Genomic DNA, 12,798 nt, shown 5'->3' on the forward strand with positions numbered 1-12,798 from the left:
GCTGGGCAGTTTTTTTCAAATCCCTTGTTGGCTCAGCTGGAACACATCAGATCACTTCTGTGGGGTGCGCAAGCGAAGCAGCATACATCTTGTTTGCAAGTGGGAGCACGACGGCGTAATACAGAAAGTGCAAGTATAATTTTGATTCATTAAGTGTGTGATGAATAAAAAAAGGCAATCAACATTGCCAATATTTTCGAATGAAGTTTTTCCATATGCATAAAAAACTGTAGCGGGCATTCTTCGGTTTTCTTTATTGAAATTAATAGTGTGTCATTTGATTTTTTTTTAAATTACAGTAACGCACCTAATGCAGAGGTCTCGAGCGCGGCAGTGACCTTCTCATGAAGAGCTTCTTGCGGAATGCGACCGCGCACAGGAACTCAGCACCTTTCCTAGAACACCTCATTAAAAAAAAAAAGCAGTACACTGCCGAAGCTTCAGCTGATATAAATAAGAACACCAAGAAAGCTTACTCTGATCGTATATTGCTGCCAACTCGTTGAGTTGAAATCGCTAATGTCATTCGGGCAACACCTGCACTACTAGAAGAGACGCCTACATTTATTTTCCCTTGGAGCATAAAGAAGTCAAACCAAATATCTGCTTTTTGAGCTATAAGCAAGCGCGCTATTACAAGGAAACGGCAGTGGTCGCTATTCACATAATAACATTGTCACTAAACATTTCACCCAGAGCATAAAGAAGACGGCGCACGTGCTTCTCAACGGTGTACAAAACTGGGCTTGCAGAATTTTTTAAAAAGCAAACGATGAACGATCAGTGCAGAAAAGTCGTGCTTGCACGTAGGTTAGGCAACAAGGTGAACACAAAGTGAGAAGATATATGTCACATTTAGCCTCCGAATTCGTCAACATCATCAGCCTAAGAACGTACACAGGACAGAAGACTCTCTTATATCCGTCCCATTAATTACCCTGCACTGCTCCAGGCGTGGCCTACTTATCCCCACAAAATTCCCTCATCTCATCCGCCTTCTTGACTTTCTGCCGCCTCCTGCTATAGTTTCCACCACTTGGCTTCCAATTAGCGTGTTCTGAAAATAGGGACGGTCTAGAGTATTCTGCTTAGCAGGATTCGCGTTGCATGTTCGTTTACGTGAGATTGGTTTTTAAATTTCCACCTAATTCGCGAAATTATGCCCTCAAAGCAGTTAGGCCGACTGTAATGATCCTCCCCACTGTGTTGAAGCACTTTCTAAGACCACGCTAACGGAAATTGAAACCGAAATAGTTATCTTCACCTTTTACTCCGCTTCTTCGGCGTACGGCACGTCAAAATTAAATATAGGGTCACACCAGGAAAAGTTTTGTGCCCACCGCTACCAGATTGCATGCGCAATTAGGCGCATTAAGCCGAAATTTGAAATGAACAAGCTTTTACGCGGGCATGGCTCTTCTGCCAAGTGGCATAAACAGGGATACCCACTGCCTCTGTTTACAGTACATAAGTTGAGCATTTGGTTTTAGTTCATCAGCCTATTGACAAATACTTTCGCTTGTGTGACTTTCTGGCCGGATAATATTCGAAAATGGCATTATTTTTTACTGCACTCTAATGTTTTGTTGTTGTTTTTTTCAGAAAAATCCCGAAAGCCTTGTCGTGAACACATTTTGAATTTTTATCACCGATTTTATTAGCATAGCCAGATAAGAGTACAAATATCATCTGGAGAATAATAATTTTTTATATAAATAATGGATGCCAGGCGTAATATTCTCGTTTCAAAATTGTTTGAACAAATTTTTGACAACGACAAAAATAAACAGGACATAAATGAAAAATTCTCTCAAAAAATTCTGTCGTGATTACAAATCTGTACATGTTATTGTGTACATAAAAACAAAATATATCTCTACGAAGCAAAAAAAAAAATCAGCGCTGTGACTGAAATTTTAGGCTCTAATACACTTCCTCGATATTGTTTATACCATATTATTGTTAATTATCTTTATGCGTGATTGTTGCAAGTGGCTGCGGCCGCAACTATGTAAAAAGTGTTTGTCAAAACAAGAACATTAACTTGAACAAGTAATCCTAACTCCTGTGCACTGTGTGTGTGTTGTTTTTCTCTTCTTAGTCTTAATTATATCTTAGTTCAGTGTTTGTTTAGAAATTACTTTCCTTTCGGACGTCAAAATGTTTCGCTCGTCCACATCCTATTGGGCTCGAAAGCATGAAACTTTCATCGCAAAGCATTCTCACACTGTTTCACGTAATTACATATCCAAAAAAAACAACTCAAATTAAGTCGCCGTGACGTTGATGAAAACGAGAGACCACGGCAATATGCTGAGCACCTTCCTTCTGCACAACAGCGGACGGCAGCAAAAGAGAGTAATGATATCGTGTGGCACGTCATGTAATACAACACAGCACGAATCTTCTTGAAGCCGTTAGCAGCTTTTCGTTCGCGGCCGGACGTACGCCGTGTAGTAGAAGTCCGTGAACAGGCACGCGAAAAGCAGTCCTTCCAGGGCGCCGACGAACGCCAGGATCCTGGATACGCCGCAGTCCACGAGCACCGGTATGAGCGCGTGCAGCGACAGCGCGGCGAACTGGGAGATCTGGAAGAGGGTGACGTACTTCTTCCACCAGAGGCGCGGCCGCATCGCGGGTCCCAGCGCGGCGAGCGCGTAGTACGCGTACATGACCACGTGCACGGCCGAGTTGAGCAGCGGGAAAGAAAACACGTGGCCCGTTATGCCAAGCGTGAGGACCAGCCACACCGACCAGAGGGCCAGCGAGTGGTGCAGCAGGTGCAGGAAGCTCAGGTGCGTCGTCTTCTTGCGCAGCACGAAGAACAGCGTGTCGAGCATCTCGCCGGCCTTCATGAGCATGTAGTACCAAGCTTTGTCCAGGAAAAACATGTTCATCACCGTGGGTCGAGGATCAGTCGGCCAGCAAAGAAGACTCTGGCCATTTCTCATGCCAGTGTACTTCAGCGTTATGTAGATGAAGTAGAAGCTGAGAGCCACCATAGCCGCGTTGTAGGCAAGCACAATCTTGCGAATGTCGTATGGCTCGCGTCCCCGCATCAGCCAGGGTCCGAGCCTCGTGGCGAAGAGTAGGTAGAAGCCAATGATGCTCATCACAGGTATGGGGCTGCCCATGAAGAACCAGCTGCTTGTTCGCGGGTCCGCCAGCAGTACGTAGCGGGCGTGCAGAGTGCCGAGCGGAGTCGTCACATTCGTCGCGATCATAGTGGCTGGAGTGGGACTGTGAAAGTGGCACGTCTCCAGGCTACCGAAACCCACGTCTTTCCCGCTTTTTTGATTGAAGGAAGTGCGTCACGCAGTCCCCTCGAGATGTTTGTCGTGTCGCCCACACGCTGAGTACAATAGCCCTGCCCTGTTCAGTCGAGGGCACATGGTGACAGAGGGGGAAATTAGCGATGGCGCTTGGCAATAGCAAGGCGCATTGTTAGTGAATGGCCCTGAGTCGGACCGACGTCTTTTGCCTCGACCTTGTTTACGGCTGCGTTGAGGAAAAATTGGTACTCTCTTTGAGTGCAAAGGGCATGACCAAATCCCGGTGTGCCTTATTCCTTCTCGTCAGCTTTTTTTTTACCGGACAGAGAAAAACAAAAGCTATGCAGCGTAGATACAATAGAGTACTGGCCATTAAGCGTGATTCATGGCATGAAGCATTCTTGAGCAAAGCCGTCGTCAAGCCTCAAGGGTTGTTCCTTTCAGTTGGGTCGTAGCTTAGTAATTGAGGCCTACATGTTTTCAACAGGAAATGAATCTCCCAGACTGCATTTCATTCCCTATGGGCGTCCTGAATAGGCTAGGTATTATGCTTATTACAGCCGGTGTTCTGTCTCCGAAGTCGACATGTGCGTCCCTTCATGCTGGTCACGTGAACACCGCATCGCTCAGTCGCCTTCGGGTGCGACGCGCGGCCTTGAGACGCCACCAAGCACTTCGAAGCTACCCACGGAGGCTCTGGGCGCGTGTATGTGGGAATTGTAAATAGTTATGCGCAAAGATGCGGTCGCTGTCTTGCAGTGTGACATCGTCGCACTCTCGCGAAGAAAGGAGTAAGTAAGGGATAAGAAGGCAGGGAATAAAAGCGGGTTAATGACATCCAAGTCGAAATCAAGAAATTGCAATGGCTAGGGCTTGTAAGGCGAAGGCAAGATAACCGATGGCCCTTAAGGGTAACAGACTGGATTCCAAGAGCAGTCAAGTGTAGCAGGGAGCGGCAGAAAGTTATGTGCACTGATGAGATGAAGTTTGCAGATAAGCAGCCCACAGCTAGCTCAGAACAGGCCTAACTGCATATATATGAGAGAGGTCTTTGCATTGCACTGGGGATGATGATGATCATGGCCACGATGATAAAGAGCGACAGAGAGGTTAACAAAACATAGAGTCTTTGCGCTAGCCGACGCTGAAATGAGCGAACTGCGCAACAAGCGTAAACATTTCAGTTTTTTCGATGTTATTTCGTGTCGAGACAGCTAAGGCTGAAGGTGACCTGTAATAGCTTTCCCCTGCCTCGACAGCGCCGACGTAGCTTTCTGCGAGATTTCTGAGCAGCACTTCGTCTCTGCATAGTAAAATAAAACCTAAAACCACCGGCACGTTCATGCTAAAGCCAAGGTTGTCAATTGGCCACTCAAAATGTGGCGAAGAAGCGCATCTTTCGCTGTCTTTTTCGTTCCGCAGAAGAGAGACAGCCGCTACGGAATATCTGCCGGGCTAGCTAGCAGGACATAGCTCACGATGTAGCTTGCAACATAGATAAATTCCGTGCTATTAGCGAGAGCTTGGCGGTTATGGTAATTAAGCTTATTATCGTGTGCAAACTGAAGGTTGTACAGGCCTCCGCACCTACATCAATCATTGAAAACCACATGGTCGAAAGCTTCTATGAAGACGTACAATCGGCAATAAGCAAAGTCAAAACACAGTACCGTGACTGTACCGATGGATGACTTCAGTGCCAAGGTACGCAAGAAGCAGGTTGGAGACGAGGCAGTGCGCGACTATGGCATGGGCTCTATAAATAGCAGGGGTGAGTTATTAGTAGAGTTCGCAGAGAGAAAAAAATTACAGATCATTAATACCTTCTTTCGCAAAAGAGAGAACAAGAATTGGCCGTGGAAGAGCCCCAGTGCTGAGACTAAAAATGAAATAGGCTTCACACTGCGCACTCACCCTCACATCCTGCAGGATCTGGACGTCGTTGGAAAGCTGCGTTGTAGCGATCACAGGATGCTGAGGCATCGATAATAGCCTAGAGTTGAAGAAGAAACGGAAACAAACTAGTGAAGCGGAAGCTCATCGAAGAGTTAGCTGTAAGGGGGAAAGTAGAGGAATTCAGGATCTCGCTGCAGAACAGATATTCGTCTTTAGCTGAGGAAGACGACCCTAATGTTTAAACAATGAACGATAATATGACAGCTTTCACTGCGGAATGCACAATGCATTTAAGAGTGCATGTTCCTGAGCGAGTCCGTCGCACATCCTTAAGCAAGGGAAATGCGCTGAAAAAGACACGGACGGGCGCATACTCGCGACTGACTGTATTCTGCATAAATAGCGATGAAGCATTTTGCATCTATGTTAACGAGGTCATTATTATATAAGCTGAAAAGCAGCGGCCCAAGAACGCTTCCCTGCTGAACGCCGTGTAGTAATGGTATAAAGCTGGAGAGAGTTGTTTACGTGCACCCTTTGCTGGATGTATTGAAGGTAGGACAATGACACAAACAACGACCACTGAAACCATAATGTTCAATTTTTAAATAGTGTGACGTGATTTATTATATCGAATGCCTTTGAGTCTTTGACGAAAATTCCAACTGTATATATCTCATGCTCAAAAGCCTCAAGAATAATTTTTCCTTCCACTAGCAAAGCGTTTTCTGACGAACGTTTTTTTGTAAACTCAAACTGATAGGGTGTCATGACGTAATGCTTAGTTATGCATGAGCTCATTCGTACGTGTGTACCGTCAATGAAAACTGGACCTTATTTAAAGAAAAGTTGCTGTCATTAATGGTTGCTCACGTACCACAAACTTCATTTCGGGTCAACATTTCTAAGCCATGGTATCATAGGTCACTTCGCACAATTAAGAATAAAAAGAAGCGCTTATTTAAAGCAATGAAAAAATCTGGATCTCCCTCTCTGAAACTGCAACAGAAAGACTGCGAAAAACAATACTGCCGTGCCGTTCGTAAAGCGAGACATAAATTTTATTCTCATGATCTTCAATCCCTTATGCGCAACAACCCTAAAAAATTCTGGCGTACAATATCCCCAACTAACACTCATACCCAAATCGCTCTACAGGACAATACCGGAAATTTCATTACTGACGAAGAAAGTGCGACTATCTTTAACAATTATTTTACTTCAGTGTTCACCCATGAAGATCTTTCTAACATTCCTGCCACCGCCGAAGTCGACTACAGATATATGACCCCCATCGAATTAACTGTTGAAGGCATCGCGTCACTTATCAAAAACCTTAAAATGTCCACTAGCTCTGGTGTTGACGGAATCAACGCCAAAATTCTTAAACTCACTATAAACTCGAGCAGCTTAATCTTGTATCACATTTTTCAGCAGTCTTTATCTACAGGTGAACTTCCGTTTGATTGGAAAATAGGCAAAGTCATCCCCGTGTTCAAATCCGGAGACAGAAGTAACATCAGTAACTACCGACCTATATCTTTAACCAGTATTGCATGTAAGCTCCTAGAACATATCATTGCTTCAAATGTTGCGCAGCACCTTGAACAAAACCGCTTTTTTTACCCTCATCAGCACGGTTTTAGAAAAGGACTGTCATGCGATACTCAACTCATGGAATTTACGCACGAAGTTCTGACTAACATGAATGATAACCAACAGACTGATTGCATTTTCATCGACTTTTCTAAGGCTTTTGATCGGGTAGCACATTGTCGTTTAATTGCCAAATTCTCTGCTTTAAATATCGACTCATAACGCTATCATGGATTAGAAATTTCCTCTCATTTCGCAAACAATTTACCAGTATAAATAATTGTTCATCCTCTCTCTCTGAAGTATCGTCTGGTGTTCCCCAGGGCAGTGTCCTGGGCCCGTTACTATTTTTAATATATATTAACAATCTGCCAACCGACATTACCTCTAACATCCGTTTGTTTGCTGACGACTGTATTATTTACCGCAGAATTTCTAATCAAACCGATCATATCGCTTTACAGAAAGATCTAGACCATATAACAAACTGGTGTTCCATGTGGCTAATGCCGGTCAACACTGATAAGTGTAAATTAATGACTTTCAGCCGTAAACTTTCAAACTCTTCTTTCACCTACTCGCTCAGCAGTAATCATGTGACAACAGCGTCCTCATATAAATATCTCGGCATTCACCTAAATCGAAACCTTTCCTGGTCGACACACATTAATAAAATTACAGCTAAGGCTTCACGAACCCTTGGATACTTAAAGCGTAATCTTCATGGTGCACCATCTGACACTCGAAAACTAGCCTACCAGACGTTTGTCCGCCCACAACTAGAATTTGCATCACCCATCTGGTCACCTCACCAAGCGTATCTAACACGTAATCTCGAATCTATACAGAACCGTGCTGCACGCTTCATCGCTCGTGATTATAACCGGCATTCCAGCGTCACTAAGATCAAGTTATCGCTATCACTTGAGTCTTTAGAATCACGTCGTACCGTAGCCCTTCTTTGCTTATTTCATAAAATGAATTTCAGTCTTCACAGTCACACATTACCTTTGTCACGGCCATGTCGCACATCTCATCGCCTCCATAATCATAGCAGCTTTACGCGTATTTTTGGTCATACAAAAGCATTCAACATGTCTGCTCTCCCACGTGCCATAAACTATTGGAACAGCCTTCCTGACGATGCTACTAATACCAGAAATCCTGCTACATTTCGTGATGAAATAACCGCAATCTTCGCCTAGTTGTCTCAGTTCTGTGTATTCTTGCGAAAAATGTTTTATTGCTGCTTAGAGTGAACTAACTTGTGCACTTTTTAGCCTCTCTGTCAAATCGTGTTCCATTTCCATGTTGCCACATTTTGAAACACGTAATTATTGTGTGTTGTATTACTTTATTTGTATTCTTCTGAGTGCCTCTTGCTAACTATTGTATAAAGTTTTTCTTCTGTCCTTATTTTCTGTCCTTATTTTGTGTTTTTTTTTGCGCTGTTCTTTAACTTCTATGTACTGCCCCACTCACACAATGCTCCAATGTAAAGGAGCCTGTGAGTAACTTGAATAAAGAATAAAGAATAAATAAAGTATTGAAATAGGCCTATATTAAGACTTTTTATTTTTCTCATCAGCCACTTTGAGCTGGCGAGGAAATTGGCTTTATGGAAAGATTTCATTAACCATGTGCTCTAAAAGAGGGGCCATGATATTTGCAACGTGTTCAAGGGGCCGAATTTTCAAACAATCATCATTACTAAAAGAAGTATTGTTTAGAGATATGACTGTAGACACGACCTCGTCTGCAGTTGCTGTGAATAAAAAAGCCGTCTCCTGTATTCGTGGGCACATATAGTTCATACAGTCTCGATCATGGTAACTAGTTCCTACTGATGTGAAAAAAGTAATTAAACGCTACAGCTGCATCTTCTCCACTTAGAGTTGTATTATTTGCAGTAATATCAATAGGGTTATTATTTCCACCAGGGTGTCGATTTACGAGTGTGCTTAAATTTTCTGCAAATGACTTCTGGAGCTCTCTTCACATTCTGCATAAAAACGTTTCCAGTGTATTGTTGTTTTTAGTACGAGGCTGTTTCGCCTGTTTCTGTGTTTCTTAAATGCATGTAGACCTTTGTCATTTTGATTTTAAAAATTTTTAAATAGAGCAGTTCAAAGCTTTATAGCTTGAATATATTTAGCTGTAATCCATAGCTTCCGTGCTCTGCGCACCCGCTTGTGGGTTTTGGGGGGAAGAAATCGCTATAGAGGCTAATAGATTTGTCTATGAAGAGGTTGCAAACCTCCACAGCATCAGTGCTTGAAAGAATATTCTCCCAGGATACCTTGGAAAGTAGATTATAAAAAGCCTCCATAGTGCCTTCATTTATCTGCTTAAATGTACTTACAGAAGGTTTCACTCCTTTTAATTTGTACTTTTTATAGATAAGAACTATACCTTTATATAAAAAATGGTCACTGGTATTGTGACAGACTAGAAGACGACGAATTGTCCAGTGGCGCGGGCAGAGTGCTCACGCTAGGCCATGCGCCACTATGCACGTCTTGAGGTAGAATTCATCGGCGTTGCTTTCCTGCGTGCTTTTCTTTTTCCGTTACTGAGTAGAGGTGAACAGCAACCTCTGCCTCCCGATCCTTGGCCGATCGCCCATTGTGGGTATGTGCCATTTTGTGTAAGGCTAACAACAACAAAACGTCCTGTAACCATCTGTCATCTCATCTCATTCATCGGCTTGCCGTCACGTAACATTTGGTATGAGGTGCTTGCGTTCCTTAATCGCCATCCTGGTCCCGGAGCTTCGCCGTCCTGCGCCTACCATGGTCGTCGGCCGTCTGTACCTTGTCCGCACAGGCCGGCTGGGCCTAGCCCGCCAAACCGGTACTGACATCGCAGCTCACCTCTGCCCGTTCCCCGCCCCGACCAGGCAACACGACGAAATGACCACGCTGCCGCTACAAGACCCTACGACCTCACCGACCCGAGAAGCCGGATTCAAGTAAGAACACAGCCCCTCCTGCCCATGCCGTTCGGTGTGTCCGTGGGCCTCGGCCGATGGCTCCAGGCGACCTGTGGGCCAGCGTTCATCACCCCATCGTCTTATCCACCGTGGAGGCTGTAGTGTCGGCTTCTCGCTAGGCCAGTAGGCCTAACGAATCCCGTCCTCAGTCGCCAATGTAGTGTCGGCCTGAACGGCCGCCCATGAAGTGCGTCGAGACTCAGAATGACTTGACTAATGACGTTTTAATTAAACCGGGGTGTGCTTTTATAGAAAACAATCACGTGACAATCTAATCCAATAATGACGTACAGACCTACATAAACAAGCCGAAATCCAATCCAATTAAAGCAACACCGAAACTGAAACTCGGGACACAACAGCGGCAAGCCCTTCACCTCTTTCTATATTAAGAGCGTTAGCTCTTATTCATCACGTTCCTCGATTTCTTGGTGTCTGCTACCACCTCCCTTCGGCGTGAAATTTTTTTAATCCGAGGAAATCAAGATGGCGCCCCCCCTAGTGCATTCGATTAGCAGCCCAATTGGTGATTGATTGGTGAGGTCACTAATTTTGTGATGTCATGATTCAAGTCACGTGACTATGTTTAATCGCTTATAACTCAGTAATTATTGAGGTCATCATAAAACGAATGAGATATTTTGGATCCACTACATGAGTAGAACATGTTATACACCAATAGTAACTAATGAGGTAAATATTTATTTAATGTTAGGATTACAGTTAGTTGCTTATAATTAACAGATGATGTCATGATCTAACTAGTGGCATATTCATGGCGGGCTCGATGAGTAGAACATGTTAGACACCAGTATCGCCTAATTAGGTTAATATTTAGTTATGGTTAGGCTTAACATGGCGGCCGTGACGTCAGCACTTGGCAGCTCACAGTTTGATACCTCATGGCGACTCGGCACCTACCGCCTTGAGGTAAAAAAAAATGGCCCTCCAAAGGGTCGAAAAACTTTTTCGGCCCAAATTGGTCAATAATATCTGACCTCAAGGCGGTAGGCGCCCGCTCGCCGTGAGGTATGAAAAAATAGCCTCATCACTAGCTAATATATCGCATGGACGATAGATTGCGCTACCGAACGGCTACCGCTCGCTACTTCAACGCCTTCCAGACGGTGGCGGCATAATTTTTCAACCATTCTTCAATCCCATCGTCACCAACTGCGTTTCGTCTTCACTGCCGATCTCCTCGTTCGCGATCGAGACGGTTCCCCGGCGGCCCCGGGTAGTGTGACGGACTAGAAGACGACGAACTGTGCAGTGACGCGGGCAGGAGTGCTCGCTCCAGGCCGTTCGCCATGGAATCATCCGTCTGTCATCTCATCTCATTCATCCGCTTGCCGTCACGTAACATTATGTGCTTGAAGAACACCTGAACTGATGGGCAGATTTGTAGCTTTGGTGATAAAAACGTATAATGAGTGCAGATGTATCTTGCTGTATCAGAGCCGGTTGTTCTATCAGATTACTGAATGCATTCCTTTCTAAAGTACTACACAATTGTTCTTTTTGTAGGGAGGAGTGCAGTAGGTCTAAGCTCAGGTCTCCACCAAAAATTAGTTTGCTGTCGTTTTCGTTAATCTACTCTATTCTATCATATATATATATATATATATATATATATATATATATATATATATATATATATATATATATATATATATATATATATATATATATATATATATATATATATATATATATATATATATATATATATATATATTAGAAGGCAAATAAATGAAATGAGGGGCTCGTTTGACAAACATATTAAGGAAACCAACAGTCACCGAAAACCCAGGTGCATAGGGAAATTTTTTCTATTTTTTTATTTCTAGTGCCAATCAATTGCCTTTAAAGAAAATTATTTATAAACCAGCAGAAAAAACAACCATGTCGCCGGTGGGATCCGCACCCACGACCTCCGAATATCGCGTCCGGTGCTCTTACCAACTGAGCTACGGCCACGGCTGTCCAATCTGCTGCTTTCGTGGGTATTTATGTTTTTGCGTGTAAGCGAACCTTGAGAGTGTTCACCAGCGCCACCCTCGTCCATAACGGTGGACGTAGCACGTCCTGTAATACCGCAAGTGTGACGTAAAACGTCATCTAATGGCGAGGACAGCAACTGTGCGAGAGCCCTCTTATGCTTCCTATGGCATCAAGACTGCCAGAACAGAGACCCCCCGTTAAGCTATTAGCAGAGAAACAAATGAAATGAGGGGCTCGTTTGACAAACATATTAACGAAACCAACAGTCCCCGAAAACCCAGGTGCATAGAGAATTTTTTTCTATTTTTTTATTTCTAGTGCCAATCAATTGCCTTTAAAGAAAATAATTTATAAATTATTGGAATCTGAACCTGGCAACGTTTAACGCTAGAACTTTAGCTAGTGAGGCTAGCCTAGCAGTGCTGTTCGAGGAACTAGCGGGAATTAAATGGGATGTGATAGGGCTTAGCGAAGTTAGGAGGACAGGTGAGGCGTATACAGTACTAAAGGACGGACACATACTGTGCTATCGCGGGTTAGAGGGTAGACGAGAACTAGGTGTGGGTTTCCTCATTAATAAGGATATAGCTGGCAACGTAGAGGAGCTCTACAGTATTAACGAGAGGGTAGCAGCTATAGTAATTAGGCTGAATAGGAGGTACAAGCTGAAAGTGGTGCAGGCCTACGCACCCACATCCAGCCATGATGACCAGACCGTTGAAAGCTTCTATGAGGACGTAGAATCAGCAATGAATAGAGTAAAATCGCAGTACACTGTACTGATGGGCGACTTCAATGCGAAGGTGGGCAAGAAGCAGGCTGACGACCACGCGGTAGGTGACTATGGGATAGGCTCTAGAAATAGCAGGGGAGAGTTATTAGTCGAATTCGTGGATAGAAATAATTTACGGATCATCAATACCTTCTTCCGCAAACGAGAAAACAGGAAGTGGACCTGGAAGAGCCCCAATGGTGAGATTAAAAATGAAATAGACTTCATACTATGCGCTAAACCTGGCATCATTCAGGATGTGGCCG

At 44.0% G+C, this 12,798-nt stretch overlaps 1 pseudogene across 1 annotated transcript; it reads right to left on the reverse strand.

Annotated features, from left to right (window-relative positions):
• Positions 1–259: 259 nt before the first annotated feature.
• LOC144097532 (very long chain fatty acid elongase 7 pseudogene) lies at positions 260–3,268 on the reverse strand (annotated as a pseudogene). Its single transcript, XR_013307046.1, has one exon. The product of XR_013307046.1 is annotated as a very long chain fatty acid elongase 7 pseudogene (transcript).
• Positions 3,269–12,798: the final 9,530 nt, after the last annotated feature.

The sequence above is a fragment of the Amblyomma americanum genome, chromosome 7 (genome assembly GCF_052857255.1).
Source record: "Amblyomma americanum isolate KBUSLIRL-KWMA chromosome 7, ASM5285725v1, whole genome shotgun sequence".
NCBI lineage: Eukaryota > Metazoa > Arthropoda > Arachnida > Ixodida > Ixodidae > Amblyomma > Amblyomma americanum.